We start from the raw sequence: 24,560 nt of genomic DNA, 5'->3' as shown, positions 1-24,560 counted from the left end.
AGCTCACAGATTTCACCTCAGTGTGATGGAAACGGACGAGTCGGTGTTAGTGTGAATCACACAGACATATGGCAATTTATAGAGAGCAGTGTCCAAAGTGACAAAAGTTTGGGGGCAATGAACCCGCAGTTCCCATAAAATAAAATCGCCCACCTTGGAAGACTTCACATTTTATTCAATCGATTATTTTTATTGTGCAGGTGAAGAACAACAACAACAACAACACATGAGAAACATGATAAGACCAGCCAGGGGTCAGATGTACTGAGATTACTGTTAAGAAAAGTTATAAGCAAACAAAGATCGAATCCTTTTGGTCTTTGCATGAGGAACACGATGAGCAGATGGACATGTCTCAAACTCCTCCTGAAGACATGCTTCTTAAACATGTCTTCTTAAACACCACACCACATTTAAGACCATCCTGTTAGTCAGTATGGTCTTAAATTTCAGTTTTCTATCAATAACAGTCCAGAGATGTTTGTAACTGAGTCCTGTATGACAGTTGACATGGGACAAGAGAAAGACTTACTCACATTAAGGTGAAGAAAAAAACTCCATGACCCTGTTCCTGCTCCTTTTCTTGATGAAATGTTGCTATTAAATTTTAAAAATAGACATTTTCAGCGCTTGAGCAGCACAAATTCTTTTCAATCTTTAAGGCAGAAACTATAAAAAGTAGACGGATCCAGGTGGAAAAATATATTTTTATAATGTGGGTGAACCAATGTTACTCATAGTAACTGGGCAAAGCACTTTGCACTAACGGATCGTTATTCAGTGAGCACGTGTGTCAGGAGACAGACAGGACATTGACTGGAGTGTGTAGACACAGGACAGGGAGCTTCATTGATAACCTCCTTCAGTCCTAGACAAGGAAGGAGGCAGTGCAGGCTGCAGGAACAGGACAGAGACGCTATGGATCCAGTACTTGGACAAGAGTCCAGCCACTGCCAGCCATTGATCAGGATCGCAATCAATGAGGAAACCATTGAGCAGCCGGGTCCAAAAATAGAGTGAAAAAGCACCTGAGAGCCAGCAGAGACCAGGTCAGCCTGGAGTCACAGCTGACCGCCTGAGGACATCGTCGTCTCTGGCTCTGATCGCCTGAGGCAGGAAGTGGATCAAAGTGCTGCCGTTACCCTCACAGATGTGTTTCATAATGGAGCTTACAGCTTTACGCCACTTGACCTTTAACCCTCAAACGTTATTGGCATGTATCCTTGTACATGGGTCAAATCCACCTCCCTGGAGCCAGAGATCCTATAGCTTAATGGACCACGTTGAACCAGCTCCAGTCAGAGGAGACAGGGGAAAACCTGTCCACAACAAAACTGTCACTGTAGCACAAATATTTCCGGTACTTAACTCTTTGGTTGTTGTTGTTTTTGGCTGTTTCTCAGCATTTTGGTCAAATTCATACTGTAGATTTTTGACAGTTTGTGGTGCTGTTTAAAATGTGTGTTTTCTTAAAATCATTTTTATCATTTAAACCTCAGCTAACTCTTTGAGGGGAAGTCCTGACCGTAGCCACTTCATGCTATAGAACATAGTTATTTCTGACTAGATATTTACAGGCATCAGTTGTTGTGGTTAATCAGTTTCATTTGCTCTTAGCTCTTTAATTTGCGTTATTGTTTCCTCTCACAAAGGTTTTTCGTTCCCTCATTAGACTAAAACTACAGAAAACAGTGCTGAGTTCTTTCTGTCAGCATTAAACCGAGCAAGGTGGGAATTCACACCTAAACATATGGAGCAGGACTTTGTTAAGAAACATAAATGAATACAGATAAAATGCAGACACTAATATTCAGTGACAAGAAAAGATGGATTTTTTTCTTTCCATTACTTTTGTAGGAGACCAGTCAAATCATCACCTTCCATCCCCTTTATTCCCCAGCTGACAAACCACTGATGCTTTGTTGTTAGGTTATTGAGTCCTGAAGCAGCTTTTGGTACAATTAAATATCAAAAAGCAACAGAAACATATCACAGCACACAATACAGTACAATTCAGAATACACAGTACATGCTACATAAAACAAACTAAAACTCAACTTAAAACTGAGGAAACCCTTGGTTGGCTCATACAGTAACTTAGTTTTACATAACACACATAAAGTTGGTTGAGCAAACACACACGTCTTTATCACTCTGTAATTTCTACTACACTAATGTCACCACTAACCAGGTTTATTTAATCTAACCCACCGTACTGAAAGATGCAACGGACTTTTATTTGGATTCCACCACAATATGGTCCTGAAACATCAGGTCTTTCTTCCTGACTTCCAACCTCCTGGACGTTCTGGGAGTCTCCTGCATATCTAACAGCCCCCTGACTACTGCTATTAGTAACGTAAAAAGGCTTTTGTTTAATTTATTTTTACGTTTTAAAATTCAAGTGAGCCAATGCGAGTGACCAAAAGCCCAAATCTCACAACTACAATGACCAGTGAGATGGACGAGAGCTTTAACACAAGCATCCACAATTGCCTGGACATACCTGGGCTATAACTGAGAGAATAAAATGTTCCCCTGAAGAAAAATATCACTTTAAGCTGCTACCCTTAGTTTGGGCGCCAGCGAGCCACTGGCTCTGCCAACGTGGAGTAAATCTTCTTGGGTTTGTGTGTTTAAGCCTCAGAAAGGGAAGGAGGAGGTCTGAGGAAGAGTGAGGGGGAGGAGGAAGGCCAAGCGGGGCCAGCAGTAAGACGCCTCGGTCCTGCCCATAGGTGATAAGTGTCCATCCTCCTCAACCTCACACACCAGGCCCTGGAAATATGTACAGTATGTATATGAAATGGAGATGCACAAACGCACACAGGATCCAGATTATGTGCTGGTAGAGGTTTACACAGACCTCACATCCTGCGCCCGACATGCACACGCACATAAACACATTTTTACACGCGTCCAAAGATAGCGTTTAATGTGGCAGAGACATGCGTGCACGCAGTGGTGGCTGTGTGGAGAATTGGCCTGACTAAGCTCTGAATTTACATGGCTAAGCAAAGTTGTTAACCCTGAGAGGCAGGGCCAGAGAGGAGCTAATGGGATTTCACTGTTAATGAAATTTCTGAAAGGGAGCGGTAGATGGAGGGAAAGAGAGGGAAGAAGGGATGGAGAGATAGGAGGAAAAGTGTCAGAAAGGCCTATGTTTTTCATTCATATTGTTCCGGGCAGCGGATCCAGAGTAATATTCAATAAAAAAAAAAACAATAAAAAGTTTTGTTGTCACTCAGCGTTTTAAGCTTCACGTCTACAGGAAAGAGCCAAACCAAAGAATGAAGAGGCCGAGCCACAGCGGTTCAGTTAGGCAGCTCCTAAGACAACAGAGAGATGTCCTACGTCATCTGGGGCGTCCACTCTACAGGTCCTCTAAACATGTCCGCGGGTCCCCATACACAGCAAAGTGTGATTCTGACACCTGTCGATCAGAGACAGCAGCAGGTTTTTCAGCAGTCTGTGCTGCAGAAGACTAAGCTTCGCTCTCCACGTGCATCAAATGAGCCCAGTTGTCTTTCCTTGGCCCATTGGGTGCTGAGCACCTAACATACAACATAAACCCGGGAAAGTTTCTTCCACCCTGATTAGAATGTGAACTAACATCACATGGTGTAATGGACGGATGTTGTCAGCCAACTCACAGTGTTCATGTGAAGGTTGAAAATACTGTGCACTGACAGCTTATTACATCCATTAAACTATACTCTTCACTTTGTGGTGGAAAGTTGAAATCAGCCTCTTCACGTGAGTATGAACACGCTGGTTCCCCCCCGCAGGGGATTACACACTGGATTCTCTGCAGCGAGCGTGTTCACACTCCAATCATGTGCCATTTCAACATGTTCTCATCCCACGGCGTCAGATAATGATGCTTCCTAAGGCATCAAAGTGTGACTGTTCTGAAGGCCTTTGGCGGATCATATGGACACTACAGTCCAGGAGCCATTTGACGCCATAGGACCAATTTTATATGCACACAATCACTGCATTAGTGTTCGACACTAAAACTGAAGGTTAAGGTTACGTTTGAAGGTAAACGCAGGCGGGTACCTTAAGCGTGAGGGACTGGACAAAGCGACCCTGATCCCTCGGAAATGAAAACGGACTGGCCACTTACAGGACTTTCAGTTTGTTTTATGGGCTCAAGGTTTCACATAATGCAAACGCAGGTTTCAGTGTGTGTGTTCTCTTTAACACCAAAACTTCATCATCACAATCCTTCTGCCGAGGTTCTGTTCAAACATACTAACAGAAGAAGCTGACATGTTGGTTGATGTAAGTTTGTGTTTCCGTGCCCGGGTTTAGTTAACAGCCGCCCTCTGGCTGAGTGAGCTGGACCTCGACCTGTCAACACAAACCCAGCAGCAGCAGGAAGGTCTTCTCCCCCCGTTTGCCCCGGAGTGAGTGGGCAGAGGATTGTGATGAACGGGGGGAGAAGAAGGGGGCAAGTGTTGAAGTGAGTGAGGGTGTGCTGATGGGGGAGGAAATTACCCCAGAGTCTGCACATTCTCCTGTGTTCACACACACACACACACACACACACACACACACACACACACACACACACACACACACACACACACACACACACTCCATTTTCTGGGTTTGGTTTGCTGTTTTAGTTTGATGCTGAGGCAGATTTCTCCACAACCCCCACACAGCACTACTTACATACACATACACAACACCCCCCCCCTCATCGCCCCTTTGCCCCTCTCGCCCTCCGAACCCGGCACAGTCAGCATCGGCGTGGCGACGCCAATCGATGCTCCGCGCCCCACTGAGCGTGTCCGCACAAGGCCGAGCGAAGGGCCCCTCCGCAGGGGATTGTGGGAAATCTGATTTATGATGCCCGGAGTGTTGCTGACCGCTAACTTTTGCTCTCTCTCTATCTTTCCCTTTGTCTCTCCATCCCTCTCCCACTCTCGCTCTCTATTCTCCATGACTTACCTGTTTAACTCTCCTTCTGCAGAGCGTCGTCACTTTATGAAAATGAGAGAAACCATGTGGAGAGAAGACGCAATAAGACACAAATTTGGGCTGACGAGAGGACGAGAAGAAATAAAAGGTGATTCAATTTCTGAGGCCTCTGCCTGCAGAAAAATGATGTAGAGGGAATTATCATGGCTGCATTGGAGCCTCCGTCACCTGCTGCCCTGACACCCGGTGAAGTTCCGTCCACATTGCATCTCATTACGAAATAAGAACACCTAACAAAAAACGATGGGTAAATGTTCTCGCTCTAAACATGGATGGTTAGGGTTAGTTACAATCCACCACCGTAACCTCCCCCAGACAAACACCTCTAGATGCTGTGAAAGGGTCGGGTCCATTTCAGGAGGTCTTGACTAAATGAAGTATTTTTAAAGCTGAATGTTAGTGGAAGACATGGGTTCATCAGTATGAATGTCATCACCTGGAGCACAGAGTCATCCCTGTGAAGGTCATAGATACCTAATTGTCATATTATAATAAATTAGAAGCTCCAAAACGTATTAATCAGCCAGAAATTGTTGAAATTCTCTGATTGGTCAAAAGGAAGAGCCTCACTTACCAACTTTTAAAAGTAGTGATGTCCGCTCTGCTGTCAGAGCCGGTCAACGAGTCTGACTTCACAGCAGGCAGAACCAGCATATTTCCACTAAAATATATTTTAAAGACACACTGAAGCTTTAAGTAAGTGTCATCTTTCTACCCTCAAAAGCTAAGTGACTGTCCACCTTAGACATCTTTGAAAATGGAGCTTCCCCATGTGGCAGGGTGGTGCCATAGCTTCTATTTTCACCTTCTGTGCACACACAAAAAACCAAAAACAATTATCTCGTCATGGTGACATCCACTGTGTGGATGGCGTGTGCAGCACTGACTGTGTGTGAGGCTGCAGGGTGGTCTCGCAGCTTCCGCTGTATGTGAGACCTGCTCCTTCTAAGGATGTTCATTCCCTACCTCCTCCACTGCGAGAACACAGTAAATTAGAAAGTTAACGCGCTGATGGGGTGGAAGATTGCCCTGCTAAGCTGTTGTCTCTGTGTGTGTGTGTGTGTGTGTGTGTGTGTGTGTGTGTGTGTGTGTGTGTGTGTGTCAGCAGTTAACGCAGCTCCCCAAACAGCAGGAGATATGCATTTACCTAATGTGTGATTAAACACATTCATGCATGTGATTGGTTGATCTATCGGCTTTGACAGTGGTAACTGGTTGGTTTTATAGATTAATCATTAGATAAGTGAGAATAATTTAAGATAAGTTAACATAGAGAAGCATTATTTCAGTTTCCACCCCTGAGTTGTTTTTTTCTTTGTCAAATTATTAAAGCTTCATAACATGTGATTACATCACAGTGAATCTTTGCTATTACAAAACAGCAGCCTCTAACACATTTACAGGTTTCAGGTCCTTTTGTGTACTTATGTGTGTATGTGTGTATTCATTAACAGATAATCACCTAGTACTTTGTACTAATATTATTACTGTGACAAATATTAGAGCAGACTGAACGTAATAATAAGATCTTTCCTGTGTCTAATCTTCAACATGTTTCATATCAAAATTATTTATTGATCCTTGAAACATCTCATTGTTTTCTCTCAGTTCTGTTCGCTCAGTTATTGCAGCGACTGAGACATGTTTCTGTTCCAAAGCAGATGTTGCTGGTGATTTACTCTGATATATATATTTTATTCACATATAGAATAATAAATAACACAAACCAGAACATTGAGAAAACCTGCACAAACAAGACTGGATCTGAACCAGTTATCCAGGTTCAGCTAAAGGTAAAGTGGGTCCTGATCGTGTTTCCTCATGTAGAGAAGGGACCTGTGTCAAAGTCAAGTTAAACCCTCATTTCATATGTGTTTATTGCAGAGTCCTACATCAGAGGTGCAGTGGGGACGATGTCAATGGGATTTTACCATTGACTTTTGGATTGCTGTGCAGAATAAGCTCATGATACACATTTTGTTTAGTATCTGCACAGATCAACACCACTTTTATGATATTTGAAGCTTAAATGTAATCGCTACTGTTAGGCCATAAAAAACATGACTTCAGCATCACAACCACTAACCTTTAAGTTTGCAATTAGATTTAGTGGCTGAGCTCAGTGACCTGATAAAGACAGTGATTGGGACTTATACACTGAACACAGCTGTAAAGATGGATTACTGATGTCTCATTTAGTCAAAGAAGATACATAAAAGCCTAAAAATAATGTGAGTGGGACAGTTATTGCTGACATTTATTTTGGAGGATTTTTGCAGAGAAAAAGATCCAGTGCTTCGCTCATCAACATGAACAAACAGAATAATACTTTAAATGTATTTTAATCAAACGCTTTATAACTAACATCTATTTAATCATCATAAAAGTTGAATGTGGCTAAAAAGAGAACGTCAGTTAAGTTTGAAGCAGTTTGTCCTGATGATGTCAGACAATTGGAGCTGACTATGTCCTGGATCCAGTACATGGTGTGTAAACTGCACGTCTGCCTGCGTAGAAAGTGTAGAAATAATACCTTCGCTTTTTTAATACCTTCCCATCTGTAGGGAATGTACAAAGTTTGTTTTAAAGAATTCTGAATACAGAATTCAGGGCGTGATCTACTTTGCGACGTGGAAACTGAAGCAAAGAAACCTCTTGATCAGCCTGATGTGGGATCAGTTAATGGTGCCCATCTGAGTTGTAATTCAATAATCACTGCAAAAGGAGGATGTATATTTAATATCTCATCTTGCTGTGCTGATGATGTGGCATGTTTTGAAACATTGGTTTCATAACTATATCAATACCTCATCTCTTTTTCATGCCATTGATGATGGTCTGTCTTCAGAGGCAGCATCCGCCTCTGAGGCTAAAACAAGCACTTAGCTTGGCTCATTTTAATACCTGATTGAAATCTGCTGACTTGCTTTATTAGGACAACGCCCCCCATCAACATCACCCCGTCATAAACTTGTGAATGAGTAAAGAGTTTGTGGTCAACGACTGGAGGATTTCACAGGGTGTTAAGTTGATGAAGATGATGCAGATTTGCAGATTAGTTCTGGTAATGTGTGTGTGTGATGTGTTTTATCCGTGTGCTTGTTCATTGAATCTGCACAAGGGAAAGTTTGTTTTCATTGGCTTCGTTTTGAGACTAAGCTGTTGTGACATCTCTGCTACCCACAATCCCCTGCGGGAGGAGCTGGCTGTTAGCGATATTTCCCTGGTGCCGGCTCAGGCTTGGGCTTTACACCGTGTCGCCACAATTAGATCTCAATTAGCTCAGGAGCAAACACACACAAAGGGAGAGAGACGGAGAGTTGGGACGAGAGCTGTTAGCAGATGTAAATGAAATAAAAAGTGTGTGTGTGTTGGTGTGTGTGTGTGTTGGGGGTGTTCTCTCTGTGGTCTCATTTGAACCTTCATGTCCCATGTGTACATGCTGTAGCCCTGTGGGCGGGAGTCAATCTACCGCTCCAGGACATAAACACAGAAGCACCAAGCCGGTAAGACAACAGGGACGAAGCAGACGCAGACACAAACTGAAGCCATGGTGACGCTCCATGAGGCGTTCAGGTGCCTTGTCCTCAAGAAATGATTTTCAGTGAGTTCATCCACAATTGACGGAATGTTTCATTTCATTGCTGCTTTGCTCTCGTCTCCTCTTTCTCCTTCTTCTCTCCTCACCTGTCCCTCCCCTTTGCCTCACCCTCTGCCTATCTTCTCATCTTCTTTGCTGTTTTCTTTTCTCTTTTCCCTGCGTTCTTCTTCACTCTCCATCTCGTGTCCTTTCTCCTCTGGTCACCTTCAGATTGTTTCCTATGCATCCTACCCTCCTCTCCTTTCCTGTCCTCGCCTCCTCACTCTCTTTTTCCTGCTCTATCTCCTGTCCTCTCTGTTCCTGTCCTTTTCATTTTCTTGTCCTCCCTCCTCACCTCCTCTACCATCTTTCCATTACTTCCTACCACACAACATCTCGCTCCTCCCGTCTCCTTCCTCCTCTTCTGCTCTCAGTCTACTCTCTTTCCCTCTGAAGTCCACTCCTCTCCTCTCCACTCTCTGCCGGGTCGCTGTGCTTGTCGCGGGTGATAATCCGTGTCACGGCGGCTGATTGGGGATTAGGACTAGCAGTTTATTCACGGCGGGGAGAATGATACAGCGCTTAGTGGCACAGGCTCCCGCGGCAGCCGCTCTCTGCTGAATTAGCAACATGTTTGAATGAGATAAAAGAGGCAGCTTACCCCACCGCACTCCACCACCTAATCCCTATACAGCTGTGAAATGAGCCGGGCCAGCCACTCCACACCTAGACCCACGCTGGCTGTCTCCCTCCCGTACCCATGCACACACTGTTTATAAAGTACCTGCCTACACACACACACACACTTGGAGCAAACTCTAAATCCAACCTAGAAAGCAGATACCTCCAGCAAGGATACACAATCCTCTGAATGTGTTATTTTAATATTAGACCCTCCCCCCCCCCTTTTTTTTTCCTTAGAACAGCATAAGAAATGCTGCAAACAAATTTTATGATTCCAACAATTTAGAATTATCCTGTACGCTACCTCATAGCTAACATGTCGACATGATGGGTGAGCAGTTGTGGCCGACCACAGTCTTTCTCTAACCATCACCAATGTTGCAATTACACTTCCCACCATTTCACATTTGCAGTAAATCTGGTGGCATTATCTTGTGTGGTGGGTCAAACGGACAATGTAGAATTCCAGACCGTTACCAAAAGCGCTGCTGTGTCCAGTCCCTTCTGCGTTCGTGATTGATGCTATTTGACGCCTAAATCAATGGTGTAAACTATTAAGTAAAAAGTCTCATATGGAGGTGGACAGGGTGGTGGATGCACAAAGTACTTTTCCACCAAAGACCAGGGTTGGAGTTTAGTGCGAGATGTGGTCTTTAAGTGTCCCCCCGGAACCATTGTAGACAGCTGTCATAGCAATGATTGCAGGGGACACTAAAAACTGATGGACATTTAGATTAGTAGATGTATTTTTAGTGACTCCCAGAGACATTTCTGTTGTGTTTCGTGATGCTGCATTTGTGTTGTGGAATTCAGTTGTTTTTTTAAAGTTTATTTAGTATTTTGTCTATTTGCATGTATTTTCTCAAATTGCAGTGCTGTGAGTTCTCAGCAAGAATCTGCTCTAAAGCCAACTCATTTACTGCTATGGATCGAGTCTAACTTGTAAATGTTTGTAGGGAAGATGCTGTTCTGCTGTTCACAAACACACACAGTGACGTAGATGCTTACAGCACATTTACATATAAAATAAAAACCAAAAGTGTCTAGTCTGTCTGTTCTAGTGACGTGTTCAGGAGTGTAGATCATTTTGGAAAGTGTAAAATGTAGTAATTTAATTACGAATTTAATGAGCTTATTAACAGCTGTCCAATATATTATGATGTTTGCTTAAAGGACGCCTTCAGGGATTTTGAACTTGCTTCTTATGACTCTAGTTTGGTTAGCACATGTACATAAATGCCACTGAACTTCCCTTTGACTCCCCTACATCAATATAGCCCACTTTTAGCTGAAAATGCCTCCAGATGACATCACTTGGAGAACCCTTCCGTTAGGATTATGTCATCTTGTTGCTCACACTTTTTTTTTTTTTTGTTCTTTCAGCTTATCCCGTGAGTTCAGGGTCGCCACAGCGGATCATTGTCTGCATTTTGATTTGGCACAGTTTTTTTTTTTTTTTTTATGCCTGATGCCCTTCCTGACGCAACCCTCCCCAATTTCTACTGGGGTTGGACCAGCACTACAGCTGGGGAGGGGAATGGGCTGTTAGGGGTCAGTGTGTTGCCCAGGGACACTTCGACATATAGCATCTTGTTACTCACACTATGGAGTTGTAATCATGGTCAACCTGCTTTTCCAGAGCTCCCCCGGATGACATCATCTGAACTCCTAATGATGAAAAACTTGAAACATTTTAATGCAGGGAAGTGAGAGGGAAGTTTAAAAGCATTATTGTACATTCACACCCTAAAGTAAAGCCGTAGAGAGCAAGTTGAAAATTGGTGAAGTCGCTCTTTAAATGTAGCTATGTTTTCATAAAGTGGCTTTTCCATAAAATACCAAGTGCAACACTTAAACAAACGTACTGTAGAAGTGACAATTAAAGTAAATTATTATTTGGGATGATGACAATATGCTTGCCTGGTGGATTTTTCACCTACCAACCATATGGCCAGCGAGCTGAATAAAAGTTAATTGTGGACCCTGTGCTGATGATGCACAAACACACATTTAAAATTCTTACATTAAATAATGGCTTTGCAAATCATGGAACACTGTAGTCATGACTGTGTATTATCAGTTTCCAGATCCCATTTCCAGTGTCCACTTGTACTTATTTCCACAGACTCTGGGCAGCTGAAAGTTGAGCTGATTTGTTGGTATTTTCTAGATGTGCTTAAGCTCTAAAAATACCCTCCATCTCTAACACACAACAGTCTTCAAACCACCAAGAGACAACGCACGGTCCATTTTATTAATGGTTTTGGCCAGAAGGGATTGGCCATCTCCACCAATAAGCTCGGCCGTATATCTCACTTCATTTGGCCAGCGTTGTGTCAGCAAAATAAGGCGAGGAAATAATAATGTGCAGCTATCTACATATGGGGAAGTAATGAAGGAGAGAGGGCCGGAGTGGGGGGAGAAGTGAGGGGAATTACAGCTGATATTAGAACTCGAGGATTTGCAGTTGTCTCTTTTAAACAGTGAGGTGAACAAAGGTGATTCACCACAAAAAGCAAACCAAGCAATTTATTCTGGTCCAGCCTATCAGGAAACCGAAAACAGTTTACTCGTGTATAATTTGCACCATCTTAGTGTCTCTGTATGAGACTCGTGTCAACCAGACGCCAACACAGCTCTGAACATTTCATCGTATCATTAAATCTGAAAGTTAAGTGACACCAAGTTTGTCACCAGCAGGACAGACAGGAAGGATTTTCCCAGCGAGTCGGTTTTCACTGTTTAAAACGGAAACGCAGAGGTAAATCTTCTCAAAGATAATCCCTGGTTGCAGCACTTCATCAGAAAGTGTGGGGTGATGTCCTCCGCTGGACGGGGACACCACCGGAGGAACCCTCATACAAGTCTCACAAGGAAACCTGTCCCATGCTGCTGGTAACGTTGGTGATTAATGCAAAGCTTTCAACACCTTTTAACGCCCACAAACAAAAGACATGTTACTCTGTGGGAGAAGGAAACTATTGAAAGTTAGGAATCAAAATGTTGTAAAACACAGACTGGACCTGGCCGAGTTTCCATCAGGGTGGAGGTAGTAAAAATAGACCTGATTAAACCTGGTACATTGAAAAGATCATCAGTCCACTAAAAAAAAATCACAGTAAATTGCTGTAAAAACCTTCAATGTGTCAGCATTATTCACAAGTGTGTAGATATACTACAGTCCACTGGGAATAACTGTAACCATTACATCTAACTTTCATACTGCTTTCACAACTACAGCGTTTGGTCTGAATCAAAATAGCTGTCGTTCCTCGCATCTCAAAAGTTTCCTCCAGTTAAAACAGGCGGGTCACCTGGACCATGCCTCAGTGTGTTTCCAGTGTGAAAACACTAGATGTACTTACAGGAAGTGGAGGCAGGCTTTGCACCGTGCTGTGTGTCCTCACGAGTCCTCCCGTTTGGTTTTGTCCTCGGCCTCTGTCCGTCTCGGGGCTCAGAGGCCATGTCAGTGTCACCTCTGTGTGGCGCCGCCTCAGAGTCATCTTTGGTTACCAGTGGATAAGCACTTTTCGCCTGATTGGTTTAGCCAGCGCCTCCTAATATCATATTGATGATAATTTCCCTGTAATGCGCCATTTGCACTAATTGTGATGCAGGGAGTGAGTAATGGCATGTGACTGCAGCCGCTCCCCGGCCGCTCCTCAACACTTAATCTCCTGATTGTCCCAGAGAGACGAAACGTGACAAGATCGCCATAAACAACCTGCTTCCCCCAAGCACACGCACACACACACACACACACACACACACACACACAGACCAGAGCCCCTTCCTCCACTCACTCTTCCACTTCTGACCTCTGCGCTACTCTACATCTTTCTCTTACCTCCTCATTGTCTAAAATGATATCTTTATTTTCATCCTGTCTTATTATTTATACCGTTTTGGTGGCAGCATGTGACTATAATTATAGTAATAATAATAACAACAACAATAATAATAATAATAATAATAATAATAACAACAATAATACTAATTTTCTTGATATAATTTATGTCTGCTTTGCACAGTCTAGTACTTTACGCTCTCCTAATCTGACACAGACCTCAGGAAAAATTACCAGAACCCAAAATACAAAAATATATATAAAAAAAACCCAAACTGATCCACAATAGACTTGAGGACAGAATGTTTAAAATTAGACCCAAGAAGAAGTCAAATCCAAACAGGCCACAAATTTGTCCCGCAAAAGTACGTGTATGTCTGAGAATCTGTGGATGCTGTCAATCTATGCAAAGGCCACACGTGCACCTATCCCACTATCCCAGAAGCATAACTATGTATCACGGTCACGCAGGCTTGTGATTGGTCGTTCGACATTAATCAGTCCAGACCATCTGCTCGGATGTCTTCTCTCTTTTCAGCGTTGCAGTGATTTCAGTAAAGCTGCTGTTCAGCATCATGATCTGCTTCTGTCTCCGCTGTTTGTAGAACACAGATAAACTCGACGCCCTGGTGAATAAAGCCCAGCTCAGGACCTCCAGCCCCAACTAGCAGCTTGGGGGTGTAACTGCAGAGCGACACCATATCAGTGTGGAGGTTTAGCTCCGAAGCATAAATCGTTCTTTGATTGGTAACTTTGGTGGTGCAGCACTAAACTCTCAGCCTCCATAGAGTGTTTGTGCATTTCTGATGCTACGGTAAAATTACATCTCAGAATAATGCACGTGCTTGTTGCCCTAATGAGGCATTTTTCAGCGTGTTCTGCTTTTTGACCTGCTTTTTGATCTGCGTGTTTGCTCAGGTCCAGCCTGTTTTTTTTTTCATGTGTATCTGGTTTTAATTTCACGGAGGCCTCTGCTTCCTGTGACTTCTTTCCCATGCAAGTTGAATTAGTGTAGAGAGACCAGAAATACGGTCTGTCTCCTCTTGTACAGACACATATAACTAGATATATATGCTAATAGCACTTAAGCAAATGAAATCATATAATTGGCCACAGCAGTTTAACCTTTGAACAGTGAATTACTGCGTGTCTCTACTCCATATGCAAACCATTTACATAAGAGTGCATAATTTCACTGCACTTTTTTAATACCTTTCATCAAGCTACTAAATCCTCCTCCACCTCAGTGCAGCGGCACAGCTTCTCTTTGCACACAGATGCTGACAATTACACATGACAGTGGAGCAGCTGATTTCCTCCTCTTTATCTGAGCTTTGGGTGTGAAATCGATGTAGGTGGCCCATCTCCGGCCCTGCAGGGGGGAGACGATCAACAGATCTCTACAGTGGGAGGGAAGAAAAGATGATAATAATCACACAAATGTATAATACTGTTGGTCATAGTTTGAAATCACAGAGATAAAGGAAAAGTACCTTAGAAATGAGTAGAAACCAATTCATGAAGCATCTTTATATGAGGGGGGAAAAGAATTATACTGGAAAAAAGAAAAAGGTTATTTTCTTGCACTGGATTGTTTTCTCCTCCTCCTCCTCCTCCTCCTCCTCCTCCTCTCTGAGCTGGAAAAGAGGATGAGCTGCTGGTTGGGGGTGTAAAATGGAGTGCAGAGGGTTGAGTCAGGGACTGTTAACCCCAAGGGAGGTTCAGAGCATCGGACCTGATTCCCAGGCCATCTCATTGTTCTCAGCCCGGCTGTAATTTAGGAGGAAAGCAGCATCAGAGCGCCCATAAATCCTCCATGTGCCGAAAGCGTCCCAATCTCAATCTGTCAGCCAGACGCTGGTCAGCTGGTAAATACCTATCGCCTGCTCTTCTTCATGTGATTACACACGTGGGAACACACACACACACACACATGCAGGGATTTTGTTTGTGCGCATGTATATCTACTTTTCTAGTTCTACACGAGGAGCTGCTCTTGCTGAGGAGGCAGTTTGCACGATGAGTGCTAAACGCACAGATGTGCAAACACACTCACACAGCAACCTCGAACATATGCACAGGTCACCGTGCAGCTTCGGTCACGGCTGTTTTCTTTACAGCTGAAACACAGAAGATTAAAGCAGATGACGAGTGCAAGTTTACACACAGTTTCGATTCCATCAGCTGCTGATTGTTAAATCACAGTCAGACTGTTACAGGATGCAGAATAACACACTATGCTGAAAGCAAAAGTTCTCATTTGTTTGTTTTAGCTTATTTAAGAGAGAAAAGACAAGAAAGGACTGATGCAATGGGAAAACGAGGAATGTAAAAGGAAACAATTAAGAAAAATGATGGAAATGAAAGATAAGAAAGACACAACAAATGGCCAAAAAGCAATATTTGGATTAAAAAGGGAAAACAGGAGGTGAAAGGAAAAGAGAGAAGACAGAAAGGAGAGAAGCAAAGAAATAAGGAAAACAGAAGGACACTAAGAAGAAAATATGGAGCGAAGATAAGTAGAGAACAGAAGGACAGAAAACCATCGAAACACTAAAAACAAAACAGCTGGATGACGTGCAGCTAATTTAAACTCTAAGTTTGTTCAAACATCTTACAGCTATTTTCACACAATCTGCCCATTTGAATCTCTGATCGTAGATGTACTGAGTCACCTGCAAACACACCTGAATACAGCTGAAATGTGTTTCTCTAATCTAATGGTCTTTTGGTTTCTCATGTCTTCCTTTATGAAATCATCAGGTCTGAAGGTGACAGGAAGCCGTTTCAGTTGAGGTTTACGGCTCCTCGGCCGTCACCTGAACCCTACAGGCCACAACAGCCTGCACACGGTAAAGCCTTTTAGTTTTTATTTTTTTGACCTGTGCTTCTTTTAATGTCATTTTTAATTTAATCCAGAGTCCTTCATACACAGACATAAACAAATAAACACGCACGTGTCCACACAGCGTATAGAGACGTGCTGCTGTTGATCAATAACGCTCATAGATTGTCAATTAGGCTCCGCACAGCGAATGAGTGGGATTTGCATATATATAGAGGCCGGTGTATCCATGCGCTCACAGGGTGTCCTCAATCTGCTGCCCTCAGCACGCTGACCCGAGGGAGGAGGAACGGGCGAGGATGTGGGACAAAAATGACTCAAGACACCTGAAATATTCTGATTAACTCACATGCATGGCGAGCGCTAGACACAGGTCTCTGCAAAAATAAGACAACTAAGACCAGGAAGTAAGTATCGAGACGCACTAGTGCGGCGAGCAGCTCTACAGACAGAACAATCCCACTGTCATTCCTGTTTTTTTTTAACTCTCTCCTGCTGTGTGATTATTCCTCTGCACACTAGTGTGAGTGTGTGTCACTGTGCACCTGAGTCACTACAGTGGCATCGGGGGCCAATTAGCAGGGTGGATTATATGTGTCTGAACCCAGGTCCTGAGGGAGGGAACCAAACCATGCTGCAAGGAAGAGGAGGGGGTGGGGGTGGGGGGGCTCGCTGCATGACGCCACACAAATTACACCCCCACCAAACGTATCGCTTCACTGTGGCAATACTGTTTAATCTGTCATCACAGAAGGGAAAATGTCTACATTTACACTGCATTTGTGTCTGAGTGCAGGCGACATAAGGGAAACACAGCAGAGGAACTGCACATACTGAAGGGACTGAAACAGCTTCAGAGGGTGGAGAAAAGCATGTCCTGCTTTATTGATGATTTGAATTCGTTCCTGATAGAAACTAACACACATTGGTTTGTGTACTTTAATGAGGAGGCAGGGATCTGTCCTGTAAGGGTGAGAAGGTGGCACAGTAGGTTCCTGCACAAATCTGAGGAGGAATTCTCATATTTTTGTGCCAGTTCCGGATTTAGTTTTTGCTGTTTGCTTCAGTTTTTGCGCAAATGATCTTGAACGAAGTGTTGTTCTGTTCTTGTGCATTAACCGTCCACACACACACGAGCAGAGGGTTGTGGGATCACTGTGTGTGTGGTGTGAGCTGGTCAAGCCTCAGCGTGTCCGATGGGATTGATCGATTTGTTGTGATTGCCATAGCGACTCCCGTAGAGTGTGTTTAATGTCTCTATTCTCCTGCAGGAGTTGACACTTTCGAACGCTGAGCAGGTTGTAGTTACTACAGCATGTCGACGCGTGGATCCGTCGCCTTCACGTTTGGGCCTTGGGAAAACGTAACATGAAAACATCACCCGACTGTCGGCTGACACCCCTTCCTCTCGAGGCTGAAGTTGTGTCAGCGTCGGTGGAACGTTGTGGGGATGTTATCGCTCCGTGGCAGCATCAAGCTAATACAGTCGCCCCGTTAGGAGGTCCTGCTACTCTAAATCTGCACTGAGTGAGTTGAAGGGATCAGACTCCCGGTGTCAGGGTGGGGGCATGGGCGGGGGGGTTAATATATATGTGTCTGGGAGATGGCCTTTTCATCCCCCCTGCCTTCCTCCCTTCATCCCCTCCATCTCTCCTATCCCTCCGGGCACACCCCTCACTCTCTATCCAGTCCTTTCTTTTTGTCAGCCGTCCTGGTCTGTGATGTTGGGAGGCTCAGATCACCAGGACACACACACACACACACACACATGAACACACACACACCACGGTGCATTAGACTGGCGATTTCCCCTCCTTCATGCCTATGCTATGGCCTTATTTATCATAATTCATCATTTTACCATACCCACTCCCCTCACTATTCACATGGGCATTATCATATTGTGGTGTGGCTGGGGGCCACACAGCACACAGCACTGATGCGGGACAGTTCATCCCCTGAAATTCTCTGCTTACAGCTTTTAACAGCTTACAGCGCGGCGTTTTGTCAGGGAAATATGGATCATAAAAGCATGAGAGTAAAAAGAGTGGGCCATTTATGATCCTATAATATCTGCTGCTCCTCAATTGTTGCAGCTCCACACACAGAGGCCAGTTTGCCAAAAGTAGCAGTGTTGGACGGTACGAATACAATTTCCAGAATTCAGATTTACAGTGTAGTACTTGGTAAAATGAGACACTTTTAACCAAAAACTTCATGATTATATAACGAAGCATTAAAATCTGTTTTCTGTTCTCACACAATTATTTGAATTCACTGAACGAAGAATATATTTCTAATTACGTATCATGCTGGTGATGGAGACATGACCACAGCCCAGGTGGGATGATTGTCAAACTCTGTGAGAACAACATGATGGTTTGTCCAGGTCGACACGAGAGGAACAAACTCAGCTGAATAACTTATCATCTTGCTCTGTTATTTCAAGGAGCAGAGAGGAATAACGTAGATGAGATGATTATCTCAGCTTTAGATGCACTGAGCAGATTAAATCCTCATCTAACAGACCACACACACACACACACACACACACACACACACACACACACACACACACACGCTCCCCCCAGTATCACTTTTTCTCTCCAGATCCTAATGAGAAGAGAAAAACCTAATTTGATCCATCTCAGCCCTTCACTCACCGCCCCCCCACCCCCCTCGTCCTCGGCTGGTCATGGGTTATTCCCGCTGCTCTGATTATTGTTAATCTCATCATATGTCTCTTTCCGCTCAATAAACCCCCCCTCCTCCATCAGTGCTTCCCATTTTCACTCAAATCAAATTGTTACCGAACATAACCTGCCTGAGCCCCGGCGTGCTGCGCCAGTAATGCAGTTTGTCATAATTAAGTGCCGAGCCTAATTAATTAAATGGTCAGAGGGCTAATCAGTGCATTCTGCGGCCGTACTGCTGCATGATGGGAAAGAAGTAGGGACGAATAGAGATTGAGTGACGGATATCGCTATTGACGGTTCAGGCTGAACAGGAATGACAAAGTTAATTGTGAAACCATCTCGGTGCATCTTCAAGGCTTAGGACAGCTTAGTTACACACACACACACACACACACACACACACACACACACACACACACACACACACACACACACAGGGAAAATTAAAGTCATGCAAAAATGGCTACTGTGCATATATACACACATTTAAACACAACACAAACATGCACAAATGAATACAAATCATGCACACGAATGCCTGTGCACGCTGAAGCACGCACACACACATAGACACACCAACCCTTTCCAATTCAACCATCACATTATAGTTTTCTTTGAATTGCTTGAATACACAGTGTGTATTGATTGAGTAAATGTGCTAATGAAAGTGATGCACAAAGACAGTTCATTACAGGTGGTCTTGATTAAAAGAGAGAGAACACACACACACAATCTCACGCACACACACACGTGCACACGCACCTTCAGTCCACTGATGTGATGACATTGTTATTATGTCAACTTTTAGAGCTTTACTGTTGCTTTGGCTCAGTTTTCACCTCAGACGACAAACCTCTTAATGTCAAAATTCATTATTTACAGTTTATTTACAGTTTACAGAAAAAATGGAAAATGCATCTCTCATCCTGCTTTACTAAGCAGGATGTAACATACTGTAAAGCAAAACGCTGCCATAAACCCAGTGTCACACATCAATGCAATTCTGGAAAATGAACATTCATGAAAATTCTTTTTCTCAGAGCACTAACTCTAGCACTTTGGTTTTCTTCGCTGATGTATCAGATGCTTCTTTGACCTTTGCCCTCACTCTAACATGACTGAGAATATCGACAAAACGTTTTCTGTGGTGTATTGAAGAATCACATTTTAAAATCTAAAGAAGCATCTTTATGGCCACATATCAAATGGTGAAAAGGTGACTTCCTAACTAAATGTATTGAATGTAATGTCACAAACCATAAAAAGTAAATATACTTTTAATGTATCAAATGGAATTTGGAGCCTCAGGTGTTTCCACGTGTACATTCCTGGAGTTTTAACTTGAGATGTTTTTATTTTGATAGGAGTTTCATGTTGTTTGAAGCCTAAAGAAAGAAATCCTAACAATCACTATTCGTATTATTATCATATAATTCTTTTACTCAGTCAGTCTTTCCCTGACTCGATCCATAATAAGAGATCAGAAAATAACTTTGTCTGTCTTTAAAGTTCATCATGTATCCTCACTTATTGTGGCTTCCCTCCGCCTCCCTCTCCTCACTGAGGGCATTGTGAGAGCAGTAAGTGCTTGACCACGGAGGGGAAGTTGGCTTGGAGAATAGGAAATGCTTAACGCAGCAAGTCAGGGACTAAAAACTTTGCTAAGTTTCTCTCCATCCATCCTTCCTGTCTCTGTCTCTCTCTCTCTCTCTCTTATTTCTTCCCTTGAAATTTTTCTTAGGAGATTATCCGCAGGTAAGCTTGTTACCTCTGCCAGCCTGCGTCAGCAGCTCTTCCCTCTGCACTGACCACTAAGGGATGAGGAGTGGTGGTGGGAGAGAGAGGAGAAGGCTCATGTGGTGGGGGGAGGGTAATGGGGAGCGAGCGGGGAGAGGAGGTGGTAAGCAGCAGGGGGATGGAGAATGACGAGCGAGGGCATGCGGCGGGCTCCACCACTCACCACTAACACTCCGTGACGACATCATAAGACTGAGCAAATGACTCTGCTGCCTCTCCGGGGGGATGCTGGGGCTGGGGAGGGTGGACGGCGACACAAAGCTGTCCCCTGGTGAAGGGGGCTTCATCCCAGTGCCGCCCTCCTCCCCGCGACACACCTACAAACTGACCAGGTAGTCAGACACACTGGAAATGGGCCTGAATTAATGCATTCAACTCACAAAGCACATTAATGGAGATGGCCAACACAGACAGGATAGTACCAGACTTCAGATGATCCATATCGATTCTCATATGGCGTAAAAACCTGCTGTTTTCTAGAAACCTGCTTGAACTTTTGGCACAAAGTGGAAAAAATCCATGATAAACATTTTGTTCATGTGGGGTCACATTCATAGATGTGGTGTATAGGTGGGATTAAGATGGTGAATATGATAAGATGGACCACTTTATTAACCGCTTGGTTTGTTTTCGTGCCTAAATATGGAAGAGCTGTAGCTTTAGCACATGACAATGATCCACTGTGTCCAAATGTTAAAGGACTGTGTTTTTCATGCAGAGTGAAATTTAGTGTAAACACATTCTTAAGGTTAATTTTCTAAATGAATTAATCATCGATGTAGTATTACATGTAGTATTGTAGTGCTGCTTTTGCTGTTCAGTCAAACACAATAATCTCCATCTTGTTTTCATAGCACACATGACAGTTATATCTGCAGTGTATCCACACACCCTGTATTGTGTAACTCTGGCCCGTTCTTGCCCTGAAGTTGTTTTCACTAATCCTAAAGCAGTTCTAGTGTGAACGTAACGTCGTTCCCGTGGCGTCAAATGGTGGCGCTTCTGAAGCGTCCTATACTAACGACAAAGGGAACCTGTGGGGTCAGCGTGATGCACAGAAGGACGTAAAAAGATGGCGCAGTCAGGTGTTTTGAGAATCTTCGTTATCTGATGCTGCGAGAACGTGTTAGGTGTCCACACAGAGCTTGTTTTAGTGCTTCTCGTCTTCTTAGGTGTGGACCAAGTAAATAGTTGAAGACAAGTAGAAAAATCCGGACATTAATACAACAGTACCAAATGTAATGAAAAGTCCTCGAGAGGAGATTTGACCTTTGAGGACATTCTGGACAGTTAGAGTAATTTAAAAATGTATATTTTATCAGGAGTGTTTTTGATAAGTCAGCTCAGTTGTTAGAAGGTCATTTGAAGGTTAAGACTTGGTAAAAGTCTACAGTGAGGTTTAGATGAAGGTCAGCGTAGACACAAGAATAGGAATGTAAACAGAGGATGTGCCGGCACGTCGAGGTGCATGTGCACTGGGAGGCTTACTGAAGCTTTCACAAACAGCCCCCCCCCCCCCCCCCCCCACACACACACACACTACTTGGCGGCTTTGGGAGTGGGGTGGAGGGATTGGAGGTGCTCTTTGGAAGAGTGGAGAGATAAACGAGAGAAGTGAGCAGGATGAATGGGATGTATTCCACCAGACATGGAGGGGAAATCTGCTCAAATCTTCCCTTGTTAGAGGAGAGGGATCATTACAGATGCTCTCCTCTCTGGCTGAGCCTCCACTCGAGCACAGCTGGAAAAACTCTCAGGATTCACCTGCCAACATGATTTTTCTCTTCTCTCCTCACTTTGTTTCAGTCTGATTTTCTTATTTTCACCTTCGTTTCTCCGACTCGTTCCCTCGATCATTCCGAATATATTTTTGGAAGTGTTTGGTGAGAGAACCAACCAAACAGGGGAGGGTGGAAGTTTTAATTAATAAGCCCGTTTTCCTGAGGAGTCCCGGGGGAGACAGAGGGAGCAACAACAGGTAGAGGAGGGGAGGGAGAGAGCGAGAGGAGGAGGCGGAAACAACCTCAATTAGAAGGGGTACAGGTCTAGGAGGAGGGTAGGGGAAGGTGGGACTGGGCCACAGGGGAACCCGAGGGCCAAGGGCATCAGCTACCTGTCATGAATTAATCAATCTCCTACAGCTCACTCCAGTGAATTCATTAGCAGGTACAGCTCCTGCATCCGCGTAATATCATATAATAATTAATTAGAAAAGGCGAGACAGTGAGAGAGTTACGGTTCAAAATAAACTCCACAGTCGGAGCAGATTGACACACAGACAGACGGGGCTGCTTCCACGTCTTTGTTCCAGCTCATACTGGGGTCCGTTCAGTTTCCAAGTGGGTGGTCGTCAGCTCAGGTGCTTCTTCAGAGTCACCTGGACATGATGCACACAGGTGCCTCAGCTGAAGCACAATCTGTGACGCTAAAGAAGTAAAAAGAACAATCTGGGACTCAGTGTGTGTATGAAATCCCCCTCCTCACCATGTAGTGTGTTTGCGTCTGTCTCTGAATGCACATGTTGCCTCCCTTTCTTTTCATTTATTCTTCCTTTTTCATATTTGCAGTGTAAAGTATCCACTTTGTAGTGTAGAGCTTACTCTCTCTGATCATACTAGCTTATCTTTTATCATCGCGGAACTTGTTCTGCTTCCAGCTGTGACACGCGCGCAGCAGCTGTCTGCAGCTGGAGCCGCTCGTCTGTTTACAGTGGGGAGCAGCTGATCGGCCTGCAGCAGACCGGCACCGTGGATTTAAGTTTCCTGCGGAGGCTGAAAGGGTGGAAAACAGAAGACTGAAGCCGCATCTCTCATCTCTGGTTATGGGCAACGTGACGTCTCTGGGGAACATGGTGGACGAGTAAGAAGGACAATATCTCTTGAGAGAGTGGACTAATGTGTTTCACAGAGACATGTCTGCAGGACGGTGTGTCCGACACATGGTGGAGGAGAGAGGAAAGGAGGGGGCCTGGTCCTGTACACCAGCAACAGGTGGTGTCATACTGGTCATGTGACTGCCCCTTCTGCCCCTGAGCAGGTCTGTCCACAACCTGATCCACCTCCTACCTGTGTACAAGCTCCCCACCACCAGAACAGTGAAAGATGGTCCGAGGGGCCACAAATGCCCTGCAGGGATGTTTTGAGGCCACAGACTGAAAAACACTTGGATGGAAACTTTACATTTGAAAAGTCATTGTGTATATGTATGACAGAGTTTTTCATGGTTAGGAAATGGAGCCGTACTCCATCATCTGTGTCTGTCACAGATCATACGGTTTTCACCCTCAGGGTCACAGGAATCTACGAAACCACAGAACTTCAGGCTGCTGTGGGTGAACTTTCTCCCTGCCTGCCTGTTTTTGCTGACCACTGTGGTGAGATTAATGAGTGTGGGATCTTACCAATGTTAATTAATTTGATTACGTTCACAGAGGGGAGGGCTCCAGGGTTAGGTGGAGGGGGATGTGTGTGTGTGTGTGTGTGTTGGTTTATTGGGAGGGGTGGGGGCAGAGCTACTGCAGAAGATGAATAGGTCCTCTGGCCTGAGCTGCTGGCAGGCCGGCTGAGCCTGGTCTTAATATATAGCATGTGCTGCCATATAGTCAATGTGCTTTTAATTCACCTCTTACTACACACACATGGACATTAGCAGCCACGTATGCACACACACACGCACACACACACACATTGCGTTCATTACCCATTTTACTAATGGAAATCTAATCATTACTCCACCTGCTTGTTCACACACACACACACTGTGGTTTATTTATCCTCGATGTCCCCGGGTGTATTAATACAGGACCGGGGGGGGTGTTTATAGCTTATGAAGCCTCGGAGCAAAGCTGGACTAATTGTATTAACCAACCCACAGAGAAGCTGGAGATTCTGACCCCGGACTGTTTATGACCTGCAGATCAATCGAGCTCCTCGCTGGGGTTTCCCTGATGTTGCTCCTGAAGCCTCCCTACAGCCCATCGCTCTCCTACAGCACATTTGGGTGGGGGCTAAATCAACCCCCGCAGCCCTGCTGTCTAATTACCATCATCGTTAAGATACTGTATATGATTGAGGCCCGATCGTAAACACACACGCTGAAGTGAGGAGGAGCAGACAAACAGCA

Source organism: Channa argus, chromosome 8 (genome assembly GCF_033026475.1).
Source record: "Channa argus isolate prfri chromosome 8, Channa argus male v1.0, whole genome shotgun sequence".
NCBI classification, from domain to species: Eukaryota; Metazoa; Chordata; class Actinopteri; order Anabantiformes; family Channidae; genus Channa; species Channa argus.
Note: the sequence above shows the minus strand (reverse complement) of the source record.